This window comes from Triticum aestivum, chromosome 2A (genome assembly GCF_018294505.1).
Source record: "Triticum aestivum cultivar Chinese Spring chromosome 2A, IWGSC CS RefSeq v2.1, whole genome shotgun sequence".
Classification (NCBI taxonomy): Eukaryota; Viridiplantae; Streptophyta; class Magnoliopsida; order Poales; family Poaceae; genus Triticum; species Triticum aestivum.
In genome coordinates, this window is record NC_057797.1 from 45,503,078 (window position 1) to 45,518,294 (window position 15,217).

Below are 15,217 nucleotides of genomic sequence, written 5' to 3' on the forward strand. Positions count from 1 at the left end.
GCCCAAGGGGGGCGCACCAGCCCCTTGTGGGCTGGTGTGCTTCCTTCTTATGGCCCATAAGGCCCATAACTTCTCCCGGGGGGTTCCGGTAACCTCCCGGTACTCCGGAAAAATGCCCGAGCCACTCGGAACCTTTCCGATGTCCGAATATAGCCTTCCAATATATCGATCTTTACGTCTCGACCTTTTCGAGACTCCTCGTCATGTCCCCTATCTCATCTGGGACTCTGAACAAACTTCGGTCATCAAATCACATAACTCATAATACAAATCATCACAGAACGTTAAGCGTGCGGACCCTATGGGTTTGAGAACTATGTAGACATGACCGAGACACATCTCCGGTAAATAACCAATAGCGGAACCTGGATGCTCATATTGGATCCTACATATTCTATGAAGATCTTTATAGGTCAAACCGCATAACAACATACGGTGTTCCCTTTGTCATCGGTATGTTACTTGCCTGAGATTCGATCGTCGGTATCTCAGTACCTAGTTCAATCTCATTACCGGCAAGCCTCTTTACTCATTCTGTAATGCAACATCCTGTAACTAACTCATTAGTCACATTGCTTGCAAGGCTTATAGTGATGTGCATTACCGAGAGGGCCTAGAGATACCTCTTCGACAATCGGAGTGACAAATCCTAATCTCGATCTATGCCAACTCAATAAACACCATCGGAGACACCTGTAGAGCACCTTTATAATCACCCAGTTATGTTGTGACGTTTGGTAGCACACAAAGTGTTCCTCCGACATTCGGGAGTTGCATGATCTCATAGTCATAGGAACATGTGTAAGTTGTGGAGAAAGCAATAGCAACAAACTAAATGATCATCGTGCTAAGCTAATGGTTGGGTCAAGTCAATCACATCATTATCTAATGATGTGATCTCGTTAATCAAATGACAACTCATGTCTATGGTTAGGAAACATAGCCATCATTGATTCAATGAGCTAGTCAAGTAGAGGCATACTAGTGACATTCTGTTTGTCTACGTATTCACACATGTATTAAGTTTCTGATTAATACAATTCTAGCATGAATAATAAACATTTATCATGATATAAGGAAATATAAATAACAACTTTATTATTGCCTCTAGGGCATATTTCCTTCAGGTGGTTGATCGGCTGGATCATGAAGACGTTCGACTACATCAACTGCATTTCATAACGCTTCCGCTTTCGGTCTACGAGGGTATGTAGACATACTCTCCCTCTCTCGTTGCTATGCATCTCTTAGATAGATCTTACAAGATCATAGGATTTTTTTTTGAAATACTGTGTTCCCCAACACAAGACATCGGAGAACAGGGGTGGGCGGAAGCGTGCATGAGCTTGAGGTGGCTATGGTGGAGCGCATGCGTGGATGTAGAGAGGGATGAGGCTGGGTCAACGCTTGGGGAAAATAATGAGTGGATGTGCTTGCTCGAAGGAAGAGATGAGGTGGGGATAGAGCGGTGCGTGCTTGAGGTAGATGGCTCCTCGTGTGTGCGATGGATCGAACGCCTCGTACGTGACCGGCTTAAAGTTCCGCCGGCCTGCCGGCCACAAGCGTTTTCCTTTACATTGCCGTCAGATCCGAATCGAATGATCGTCACACATCCTTTGTAAATGCCGATTTTTCTTTGATTCCCACGACGCCGCACGTCACAAATCCGATTTTTTGGGCAGCCTCCCGTGATCACCGCCATGTCCCAAATAAGTGCCTAAATCTGATTTTTTTTGTTGCCGTCTTTTAAATCTTAGAAAAAAAAGATGCAGACTTGAGGATTCAAATTTGCAACTTGCTGGCTCTACTACTGTAGTAGTCTATCTAGCAACCACCTGACTAAACATCATGATGAGTCTAGTTACATGTTATACTATAATCTTTGTACCTTGGTGTTAAGGTAGACTTCGTGTTAACACATCCACATTGGTCACATTGTACATACACAACTTCGGTTCTTCTTTAGACAATCGCCTAGCATCATCTGGGTAATATGTCGTGGTTATTCATACTCGAACAGGTGGTGGGCGCACTCTGATAGCAACTGAACCCGCCTTTATAGTCAGGTCTTCAAAGTTTGCATGCCCGTGATACCTTCACCATTCAGGTGCTTCACCTCAGTCACTAGGAGTTCGACCCCCTCAGACAACTAGGGTATGACCCGTCAAAAGAACATTTTCCGCACCACCACCATAGACCGCGGCACACCAGCTACCATGCCGCCCACATGGCCATGGTAGCGAGCCAACACCTAAGAGGGGAACCAACTCCTCAGCCGTGACTATTTTAAGGTCCTGACCGAATCTGAGGGTAAGGCAAAGGGTTCAACCGCCAGATTCTGTCCATTGGATTTTAGATCTTAATGGTAGGTAGGGGCTCCAAAGCGCTCATGTGCTTCAGCTGATCCGAAGTCTTGGGTCTCCCACGTGGAGGCACATGTGAACGGTTTTCATCGTCCGATGAGGCTTCCCTTGAACCTTGGCGATCACATGGCGGGGTCTGTATGGGCCACCAATGTCGGTGCTAAAATTGACGGATCTCGGGTAGGGAGTCCCAAGCTGGTGATCTTAGAATGATGGTAACGAAATTGATAGGTACACGGTACTTACCCAGGTTCGGGCCCTCTCAAAGAGGTAAAACCTACGTCCTGCCTTGTTTATATTGATTGTGGATGGGATACAAAGTACAATACTCCCTCCGTTCCTTGATATAAGATGTATAGATTTTTGAGAAAAAGTCCGAAAAATAAGGTGTATTGCATTTCACCACTCATTTGAATAATTTTTGAAGGGATTTGATTACATTTCCTTATATAGGGCAAGATCCTCTATTTTTCTCATGTCAATTAGTCAGGCGTAATCTCGCGCCAAAACTTGTGAATTTTTCCTCCACGTGCGTTCTTTGATTTTCGTGCCAAAAACTATACACCCTATATTTTAGGAACTGAGGGAGTATAAATCATGGCCCATCTGTGAGCTCTTCTCGTCTCCTCCCGAAGCTTCCTAGGTATCTTCTAGTCCAAGAAAAATCGTCAAAAAGTTTTGTTTCATTTGGACTTTGTTTGGTATTGATTTTTTGTAAAAGAAAAAACAAGAAAAAAAATAACGACTGGCACTGGGCACTAGGTTAATAGGTTAGTCCCAAAAATGATATTAAATAGCATATAAATACATATAAAACATCCAAGATGAATAATATAATAGCATGGAACAATAAAAAATTATAGATATGTTAGAGACGCATCACAATCATAGGAGAAATGAAGCATATGTATGATTCAAGCTAAGCCGCCGCTGGCAAAGAAAGAAAAAACTAAAAATTGGTGAGTAATAATGCAATGGAAATGGAAAAGGAGACAACATCTTTTGTTAAAAGATGTATAAAAGCTACGGACATAGGTGTCTTGTCATATTGATTGATGTTTTACTATTCACATTATGTCATCTTGATTATTGCGGCGCTCTGTTCCTTGCAAACTTAATACCCCGAAATGCATGTTGGATAGCGGTTTTGAGTGGACTATTAGTAATAGATGCAGTTGGAAGAACGGTTTTATTATCACAGACGTAGTGCCTATATGAGATTATAGTATGAATGATCATAGTCATAAATATAAATATTGCAATTCAATTTCTGCTCAACTATAATTTATTTACCATACTACTTGCTTGTTTCGAGAGACATGCCATTAGTGAACCTATACTCCCCAGTCTATTCTCCATTACTAAAATCTTCATCACAATTGCTACTTATACTTTGTCGTGTCACATTGCTATCAACCGATTCAAAGGAGAAGAGAAAGGACTTGTTGAACTAGCTTCCAAGATCGACGGCCAAAGATGGAGCAGCTTGGAAGAATCGAGGAGCATCCTCGACTTGAAGACCGGTTCAGGGGCTACTGATAGTGTCTTGGATTAGGGGTGCTCACCACATCATCTCCCGGCTAGGAGGGCTGGGCCGAGGTCCCCTAAGATGATTCAGTAGTGGGCCTAACTCGTCGACCCAGGAGCGCTAGGAAGGGATGTTGAGGGAGTCCTGGATTAGGGGGTCTCTGGACAACCGGACTATATCCTTTGGCCGGACTGTTGGACTATGAAGATACGAGATTGAAGACTTTGTCCCGTGTCCGGATGGGACTCTACTTGGCATGGAAGGCAAGCTAGGCAATACGTATATGTATATCTCCTCCTTTATAACCGACCCTGTGTAACCCTAGCCCCCTCCGGTGTCTATATAAACCGGAGGGTTTTAGTCCATAGGACAACATACAATCATACTATAGGCTAGCTTCTAGGGTTTAGCCTCTTTGATCTCGTGGTAGATCAACTCTTGTAATACTCATATCATCAAGAACAATCAAGCAGGACGTAGGGTATTACCTCCATCAAGAGGGCCCGAACCTGGGTAAACATCGTGTCCCCTGCCTCCTGTTACCATCCGCCTTAGACGCATAGTTCGGGACCCCCTACCCGAGATCCGCCGGTTTTGACACCGACATTGGTGCTTTCATTGAGAGTTCCACTATGTCGTCACCAGAAGGCTTGATGGCTCCTTCGATCATCGCTAGCGATGCGGTCTAGGGTGAGGCTTTCCTCCCCGGACAGATCTTCGTATTCGGCGGCTTCGCACTGCGGGCCAATTCGCTTGGCCATCTGGAGCAGATCGAGAGCTACGCCCCTGGCCATCAGGTCAGATTTGGAAACTTGAACTACACTGCCGATATCCGCGGAGACTTGATCTTCGACGGATTCGAGCCCATGTCGGACGCGCTGCACAGTCGCGACGAGCATGACGTAACTCTGCCGTCGGACAATGTTCGGGAGATCGCATCCACAACTACTCCGGCCATCAATCCGGAGCAAGTCGCGCCATCCGAGAGCGGAGGGATGGACCCCGCCATGGAGGCCGCACTCTCAGTGGTGATAGAGCCGCATACTGACTTCACCCCTTACGAGAGTCGTGTCGCTGAACCACTGCATTCATCTCCGGCCACGGACTCCGAGCCGCTCACATCCGTGCCCGTCGAGTTCGACTGGGCGCCGATCATGGAGTTCACCTCCGCGGATATCTTTCAGCACTCACCTTTCGGAGATGTGCTAAACTCATTAAGGTCTCTCTCCCTGTCGGGAGAACCTTGACCGAACTATGTCAGGCTAGAATGGGATGCGGACGATGAAGAAATTTGCTGCCCACCCACCACCCACTTAGTAGCCATTGTCGACAACTTAACCGACATGCTCGACTTCGACTCCGAAGACTTCGACGGTATGGACGACGAAGCCGGAGACGAACAGGAACCACCGCCCTCAGGGCGTTGGACCGCCACCTCATCATACGATATATACATGGTGGACATCCCCAAAGAAGGCAATGGCGACGAGACAGTGGAGGATGACCCCTCCAAGAAGCAACCCAAGCGCCGACGTCAGCGGCGCCGCTCTAAGTCCCGCCACAGCAAGAGCAGTGATACCGGCATAGGAGATAATAACACTCCGGATAGCACCGAAGACAACAACAATCCCCTCCAGCATGGTGTAGAGGTAGAGGACGAACAAGCTAGCCCTCCAGAGCAGGCAACAGATGGAGAACCGGAGGAGGACAATTACATGCCTCTCTCCGAAGACGAGGCGAGCCTCGGCGACGACGAGTTTATCGTGCCTGAGGACCCCGTCGAGCAAGAGCGCTTCAAGCGCTGGCTTATGGCCACGGCAAATAGCCTAAAGAAAAAATAGCAACAGCTTCAAGCTGATCAAGACTTGCTAGCAGACAGGTGGACCGAAGTCCTTGCGGCCAAGGAGCATGAACTCGAGCGCCCGTCCAAGAGTTACCCAAAACGCAGGTTGCTACCTCACCTGGAGGAGGAAGCATTGAAACCTCATTCACCAGTGTACGATGCGGCTGACCGGCCACTACGCGGCCGAGCCAGAGAGGTGTTTCAGCCTAAAGTTCAGACCGCACCCCGTTGCCACTCAGTCAAAAATACTAAGGCCCGGGGCAACACAGAGGACCTGCGAGACATCTTGGACAGTAAGGCAAAAATCGCAAGGTCAATATACGGGACACGGGCACGTGCGCCCACACGGGACGATGATCGTCGCGTCGGATACACCAAGAGTAAATCCGGCCGGGCCGAATACAGCAGACAAGACTCATACGAACTACGTCGGGATATAGCCCGGCACAGAGGTGCCGCACACTCCTTATGCTTCACTGATGAAGTTATGAATCATGAATTCCCGAAGGGTTTCAAACCCGTAAATATCGAATCATACGATGGCACAACAGATCCCGTTGTATGGATTGAGGATTTCCTCCTTCACATCCACATGGCTCGGGGTGATGATCTACATGCCATCAAGTACCTCCCACTAAAACTCAAAGGCCCAGCTCGGCATTGGCTGAATAGCTTGCCAGCAGATTCCCTCGGCAGTTGGGAGGATCTGGAAGACGCATTTCTTGACAACTTCTAGGGCACTGATGTGCGGCCACCAGATGCTGATGACTTGAGCCACATAACCCAGCGGCCAGGGGAATCGGCCAGACAATTCTGGACACGGTTCCTGACTAAGAAAAAACAAATTGTAGACTATCCGGATGTAGAGGCCCTAGCGGCATTTAAGCATAACATCTGCGACGAGTGGCTCGCCCGCCACCTCGGCTAGGAGAAGCCGAAATCTATGGCAGCCCTCACGACACTCATGACCCGCTTTTGCGCGGGCGAGGACAGCTGGCTGGCTCGCAGCAACAACACATCGAGGAATCCGGATACCTTGGATACCAAAGATGTTAACGGTAGGCAGCGTCGTAATACACCAAAGCGCCGCAATAACGGCGATAACACCGAAGATACATCAGTCAATGCTGGATTCAGAGGCTCTTGATCCAGTCAGCGGAAAAAGCCATTTAAAAGAAATACTCCGGCTCTGTCCAGTCTGGATCGCATACTGGATCGCTCGTGTCAAATCCACGGCACCCCCGACAAGCCAGCCAATCACACCAACAGAGAATGTTGGGTGTTCAAGCAGGTCGGCAAGTTAAATGCCGAGAACAAGGACAAGGGGCTGCATAGCGATGACGAGGAGGGGCCCCGGCCGCCGAACACAGGAAGACAGAAGGGGTTTCCCCCACAAGTGAAGATGGTGAACATGATATACGCAACCCACATTCCCAAGAGGGAGCGGAAGTGTGCACTAAGGGACGTCTATGCGATGGAGCCCGTCGCCCCAAAGTTCAACCCATGGTCTGCTTGTCCGATCACCTTCGATCGCAGGGACCACCCCACTAGCATCCGTCATGGCGGATCCGCCGCACTGGTCCTAGACCCCATCATTGATGGATTTCACCTCACTCGAGTCCTTATGGACGACGGCAACAGCCTGAACCTGCTTTATCAGGATACAATGCGAAAAATGGGTATCTATCCCTCGAGGATCAAACCCAGCAAAACCACCTTTAAAGGCGTCATCCCAGGTGTAGAGGCCCATTGTACAGGCTCAACACACTGGAAGTGGTCTTTGGATCACCGGATAACTTCCAAAGTGAAGAGTTAATCTTCGACATCGTCCCGTTTCGCAGTGGCTATCATGCACTGCTCGGATGGACAACATTTGCAAAATTCAATGCAGTGCCGCATTACGCATACCTCAAGCTCAAGATGCCAGGACCTCGCGGGGTCATAACAGTAAATGGAAACACAGAACACTCGCTCCATACGGAAGAGCACACTGCGGTCCTTGCAGCAGAAGCACAAAGCAGCCTGTTCAGGCAGACCACTCATTTGGCGTCACGGCCCCCGGACACCTTCAAGCGAGTCCGGAACAAGCTGCAATAGGATCGCCTAGCACGATCAGAGCTCGCCTAGCAATTCGGCCCCCATCCCAGTCCCAGTGAAGCGACGAAATCCATGCCGCGCGTACATAACTACGCATTGAAAATACCATGGACATAGGCGGGGGCACGATCAAGAAACGCCCCTCATTGTGGCTTAACCACACTAGGGGCTATATACCTTTGACATTCCTTTTCTCTTTCAGGACCTAACTCTCTGGAAGCCCTTTCCAGCAGTACAATTGTCGGACACATTCCGGAAGCAACAACCAAGGCGGCAAGAAGCTAAGATGAACACGGGAACCACCAGGTGGTCTCTAGTAATAATTGATATATCCGCTTTTCACTATTTATGCGTAGCTTGCCGTGGGATAGGACATTTCGAATTGTCCTACTTTATGCTTATTGCACTACTTGTACCAAGTACGCTTTGATGTATCATTTAAATAACAATGCATATCATTAATCTATCGTTGCATTATTTAAGTTTTTCTCTTTCTCTTATATGTCCATTTCGACAATCCGCACACGCACGTGCGGGTATGGTCAGTTAGCCAGGGGTCCTCGTTTACCCCATAATACGGCGCAAGAAGTCCGAACACTTTCAACAGTGCGGCACCCCGAACTTATAGCATTATATGCATCAGCTCCGAATCATGTCTTTGGTCAAATATTGGGTCGCCCGGCTCCCATACTTTGGTACCTTACGTTCCGCTATATCGTCTAAGGTAGCGGTGGGAGAACTACTGCGATTGTGTCCCGGTTCTTCCGGACGAGCACCTCAGTAGAGAAAGCCAAAAACTGACTGTCATGATAAGGAGAGAGACTGGTCGTTGTTCGAGAGGTCTCAAGTCCTTAAAGACTTTTTCTGCTTCGGGCGAGGAGTCGGCCTTGTCCGGCTTAGGAGCGCCCCAAATTCGGCCCTTCGAATACCAGGGGATTCGCCAAAAATTTAAATAGGGTAAAGAGTGTTCAGGTTTATCCCGAACAACCCATTACTAGTTACATGGGGACAGAAGCCGAGGACTGGCCAACTCTCAGATTTTATAAACGGCCGCACAGAAGGTAATATTTTAAATTAAGAAAGCATCGCATGGCGCGAACGAACTCGTTTCATATTACAGGATCACATGGGCATGTTCATTCAAAAATTACATCCTTGGCACACTCATCTGCCACTAAGCGGGAACCCTTCAGGACACTCTCATAGTAATTCTCAGGGCAGCGATGCTCCTTGCCCTCCGGCGGCCCCTCCTTCACCAGCTTCACTGTGTCCAACTTCGCCCAGTGCACCTTCGCCCGGGCAAAAGCCCTACGTGCACCCTCGATGCAAACGGACCGCTTGATGACTTCAAGCCGTGGGCAGGCTTCCACAAGCTGCCTCACCAGACCGAAGTAGCTGCCGGACAGGGGCTCGCCAGGCCACATCCAGACTATAAGGCCCCTCATGGCCTGTTCGGCCGCCTTGTGAAGTTCGACCAACTGCTTCAGCTGGTCGCTCAAGGTCACGGGGTGTTCGGTCCCAGTATACTGAGACCAGAACAACTTCTTCGTTGAGCTCCCCTCCTCAGCCCGGTAAAATTCCGCGGCATCCAGTACACTACGGGGAAGATCTGCAAACGCTCCTGGAGAGCTCCGAACTCGGGTAAGAAAAAGGAAAGTCTCCTTCACGTGCTTGCTTTGCATAATGAATGCCTTACCCGCTGCTATCTTCTTCACCGCGTCAATCTCCTGGAGGGCCTTGTGGGCTTCGGCCTTGGCGCTCCGGACGCTTTCAAGCACCTGCGCGAGCTCGGACTCTCGCGTCTTAGAGTCAAGCTCCAAGGACTCGTGCTTTTTGGCGAGAGCCTCGAGCTCTTGCTGCACCTCGCCTACTCGGGCTTCTTGTTTCTCCCGCTCAATGCATTCTTTGGCCGCTTTGTCTTCGGCCTCGGACAACACCTTCCTCAGGGTCGCCACCTCAGTCGTGGCCCCTAACAAATCCATGTTGATCCTATTACTTTACACCCGAACTTCTTTTTAACCATATAGACAGGGGTATTTCTTACCTTTGCTCTCTTCGAGCTTCCTCTTGGTAAGGCCGAGCTCGTCCTCGGACTGCTTCAGGTCTTGCTTCAGCGCAGAGACCTCCGCAGTACGTGCGGCAGTGGCCGACAGTGAAGCCTGCACATACACATAGACATAATCTAATTAGACTCCTGAGTCACCATTTGATCCTCTATTCGGCTTTTCTTCGCAAACGCCGAACAGAGCATTTGGGGCTACTATCTATGCGGTAATATTTTCCTACATTTTGATTGCGTACCTCAAAGCCTATTAGGAGGCTGGCACAAGCTTCGGTCAGTCCGGACTGAACCTTCTCGACCACCGTACTCATGATAGTGCGGTGCTCTTCTTCGATGGAAGCACTGTGAAGCGCTTCCAGCGGGTTGTCCAGTGCCTCTGGTTGGACAGAGGACACCGGCATGGATGGTTGGCCCCCCTGAATGGGGGACCGCCTGCCGGAGTCCGGAACCATCGAAGGTTCTGGCGCAGTGTCTGGCTGGGGCCCAAACTCGAAGCCCGTAGGAGTCTCGCTCCCTTGGTACCCAGGGTCCGGGAAGTCGCTGCGAGGCGCCCCCAGGACCACCTCCCCTTGGCTCGGTGCCTTTTGAGACAACACCTCGGCGTTGTCCGTAGGGCGAGGGGTGGAAGCGGTCGGAAGAGAACCGTTGTTCATATCCGATGAGTCCAAAGAGCCGCTCGACGAGGGTACGTCGAGATGAGCTCGGGACGGACTGCATAATCATGTTCGGCCTGAGGAGGGGCAGTGCAATAAAACATACCATGAAGTACTATGGTGTACAGACACTTACGACTTCGCCAGGGGCTTGTCCCTGGGTAGCCACTCGTCGCCGCTGTTGGCGGCCGTCGTGGCACAGTCTGGAGGGAGGGTCCTTCCCTTCTTGGACCCTTCGGCCTCCCCGGATGGGTCGGCCTTCCTTTTCTTGTCTCCCCCGGCTAGGGGGGAAGAACTTTTCTCCTCCTCCTCGTTTCCGTGGGAGGAGTGCGCGTCGGAGTCATCGGACGATGAGTCCAATACAACCTTGCGTCGGAGACCCTTTCGGGTCCCCGTGGCCTTCTTCTTGGCCTTCTTTGCCGGCACCTCGTAAGGTGCCGGAGTCAGCATCTTCGTTAGAAGAGCGTCTGCAAGATCTTCGAGCAGGGGGCTGGGCAATCAAGCTACTCCGCTATCCCTATCCAGTCTTGTTAATGACCTGGAAGCTTAGATCCAGCACATAACTAAACCAGGGCAAATAAATACCCTGAGAGATATAAAAGCCTACCGGATTGGCGCGGCGCTTTGCGCTGAGTCTGCGGTCCTCGGTGAGGGAGGGAGGAATCTCGGCGCTCTTGAACAACACCCTCCAGACGTCCTCATGCGTCGTGTCGTAGAGCTCTTGCAGCGTCTGGTGCTTGGCCGAGTTGAACTCCCACAAAACAAATGCCCGTCGTTGGCACGGAAGGATCCAGCGGGAGAGCATAACCTAGACGACGTTGACAAGCTTGATTTTCTTGTTCGCCATGTTCTGGATGCAGGTCTGGAGTCCGGTCAGCTCTACCGAAGAACCCCAGGACAGGCCCTTCTTTTTCCAGGAGGTGAACCACGTGGGGATTCCAGATCGAAATTTGGGGGCCGCCACCCAGTTGGAGTCACACGGCTCGGTGATGTAGAACCACCCCGATTGCCACCCCTTTATGGTATCCACATAGGTGCCCTCGAGCCAGGTGACATTAGGCATCTTGCCCACCATGGCGCCTCCACACTCGGCTTGCTGGCCACCCACCACCTTCGGCTTGACATTGAAGGTTTTCAGCCATAGGCCAAAGTGGGGCCTGATGCGGAGGAAGGCCTCACACACGACGATAAACGCCGAGATGTTGAGGATGAAATTGGGGGCCAGATCATGAAAATCCAGCCCATAGTAGAACATGAGCCCGCGGACAAACGGGTGGAGAGGAAATCTCAGTCCGCGAATGAAATGGGTAAGAAAAACTACCCTCTCATGGGGTTCGGGCGTTGGGACGATCTGCCCCGCATTTGGCAGCTGGTGCGCGATATCCGCAGCCAGGAATTCGACTTCCCGTAACTTTTTGATGTTCTCCTCTGTGACGGAGGAGACCATCCACTTGCCTCCTGCTCCAGACATGCTTAGAGTGGTTTGAGAAGAAGAACGCGAGCTTGGGCGCTAGAGCTCGAGTGTGCGGGAATGGTAAGCGAGGAGGAAGAAGGCATGGGTGAAAAAAAGTAAATCTTTGTCCCTTTATAAGGGCGGAAGAGGCGATGTGTCTCCCCACTTGCCTGGCAAAACCGCTTATTCCCCAGGCACCGTAATTGATAGCGCGGTTGGGTTACCCACGTCCGTATTGGTGAGAATCCCGTGATAAGGGGAACACGATCTCTGCTTTGACAAGACGTGTCAAGGAAACCGCCTCGCGATATCTGCGGAGCTGGTTGAGAAAAGCGGTTCGAATAATAACCGGGCCATGGCGTGATGTCATGCTGTCAAAACGTGTCAATAGATTAGATTTGTAGAAATATTATTCTCTCTACGATGGTATGTGGAACTTATTTTGCAGGGTCGGACACTATCCTTGTATTCAAACTCTTCCATGGTGTATTCGGAGGAGGAACCCGCCTTGCAATGCCGAAGACAACACTGCGCGCCGGACTCATCGTCATTGAAGCCTGGTTCAGGGGCTACTGAGGGAGTCCTGGATTAGGGGGTCTCCGGATAGCCGGACTATATCCTTTGGCCGGACTGTTGGACTATGAAGATACAAGATTGAAGACTTCGTCCCATGTCCGAATGGGACTCTACTTGGCGTGGAAGGCAAGTTAGGCAATACATATATGTATATCTCCTCCTTTGTAACCGACCTTGTGTAACCCTAGCCCCCTCCGGTGTCTATATAAACCGGAGGGTTTTAGTCCATAGGACAACATACAATCATACCATAGGCTAGCTTCTAGGGTTTAGCCTCTTTGATCTCGTGGTAGATCAACTCTTGTAATACTCATATCATCAAGAACAATCAAGCAGGATGTAGGGTATTACCTCCATCAAGAGGGCCCGAACCTGGGTAAACATCGTGTCCCCTGCCTCCTGTTACCATCCGCCTTAGACGCACAGTTCGGGACCCCCTACCCGAGATCCACCGGTTTTGACACCGACAGATGTTTTCAAAGACTTGGCACCTACTCCAAGATTTAGAGGTCGTCTACATCATGATTACCTTATATGTAACCAACCTATGTGTAAACCCTACACACCCCTAGTATCTATACAAGCCAAGGGGCATGATTCGTAGATAACACACAAGGATCTCGTGGTAGATCAATCTGTAATCTCTACTCCGTCAAACAATACAATCAAAGCAAGACGTAGGGTATTATCTCTTTGAGAGGGCCCGGTCCTGCGTAAATCCCTATCTTCTGATAACATCGCACAGAAGCTACCTTCTCGGGATCCCCTACCCGAGATCTGTTGGATCTGACTCCATCAACCTCCTAATCCCACTCGCTGCTTCCACATCCACTGGTGCCCCACCGCCGGCATTGGTTTCGTTTCTTGCCGTCGACGATGTAAATTGTGGCCCGCACCATACCCAGGGTCATCGTCGCCCATCGGCACACTGTCTCCACCTCCACAGTCAGTGTCGAAAGACATGGGGTTCACCAGCCTTGCTACCTGGACGGCCAAGGATGGTCCCTTCAACAGCCGAGACTCATCCATGCCCGCTGTTGTCTAGTAAGGTACAAATTCACATCACTCAAAAGGATCATGGCGGATAACTCGGACAAGTTTTTTTTACAATAACTTCATATGTTCATCATTGTCTAAAGAATCGTCTGGTGATGATTGTGATGTTGCGGTTGCTACACTTCTCGTGGATGAGCACATTGCAAGGCCGCGACCATTGTTCAGTGGATCGATACTGGGCGATGTTCCTGGGTTGAATCATAATAGAGAAAACGTACATGTCCTACTCTTCAATGATTATTTCCATCAGACAAAACAACTATTCCCTACCAAGCTTTTTCGGCGATGCTTCTGGATGGGGAGACCATTGTACAATCGTATTTGGCAGGGAGTGATGGGTTATGATTATTACTTCAATTGCAAGTATGATTCCTTGGAAGGGTTGGCTTGACCTCTTATCGGAAATGCACTGTAATTATCCGGATGCTTGCATATGGAGTTCCCAAGGATCTGGTTGATGAGTATGTAAGCATGCGTCAGTCCACATGCCTTGAGTCATTGTACATGTTTATGATTAGAGTGTTTGGCCTAGAGTACTTGAGAGAACCAAATGTTGAGTATACAACCCAGTTGTTATTGATCAATGCTTCTAGAGGCTTTCCAGTGTGCTTGGGAGCATAAAGTGTATGCACTAGGAGAGGAAGACTATCCATTTGATTGGCAGGGGCAATATAAAGGACATGTTGATGGTTGCACTCATGTTCATACTTGAAGTTGCGGCATTACAAGATCACTGGATTTGGCACTCATTTTTTTGGCATGGCGGTTTCTTAAAATCACATGGTGTTCCCGAGGATTTCGGAAGGCAATTCCCCAGAGGTCAACTATGAGATCAATGACCATCAATATAACAAGGGATACTACCTAGCTGATGGTATCTTTCCTCCGTCGGCTCGTCCTGCTGCCGGGCGCGAGACGAGTCTGGTCCTGCTTCCGGGCGCGAGACAAGCTCGGCCCTGCTGACAGGCGCGAGACGAGCTCGGCCCTGCTGCTGGGGGCGAGACGAGCGATGAAACACAACTGTGAGAGGACCAACCCTTCGATGAAGGTAGCGCCCGAATGACGATGAGAGGAATCGAAGGTCGACAAGGGCACTCACCGACCGGCCGATGCCGAAGTCCAGCCGCCGCCATGAAATGACCCAGACCACCGTCATGAGCCACCACCACGCCGTGGCAGCCCACACATCCACACCGGGACCCCGAGGAGCAGCCCCGGGCCATCCCGGCAGCAGGAACGCCACCACCCTTGCCGCCAAAGGTCGCCGCACGCAAGGGCCGGCCGAAGCCCACACCGTCGCCACCAGCACGAACCACCACCACCCTTGCACCGCCACCCGCTGTCGCATCACCAGACGCAGGCAACCGCCGCCCAAGCCACAGCAGCCCCGCCGCCAGTGCCGCCCGCCACCACCTCGCGGGGCCTGCGCCGCCATGCCAGATCTGTGATGGATCTGCACTGCCAGCATGAGACCGCCGCCCACCTCGCAGCTAGACCGAAGGCCAAGCCGCGCGACCCCGCTGCAGCGACCCATGATGGGCTGCCACCACCTCCCCGCGCCGCCTGCAGATCCCCAACCACCAGAG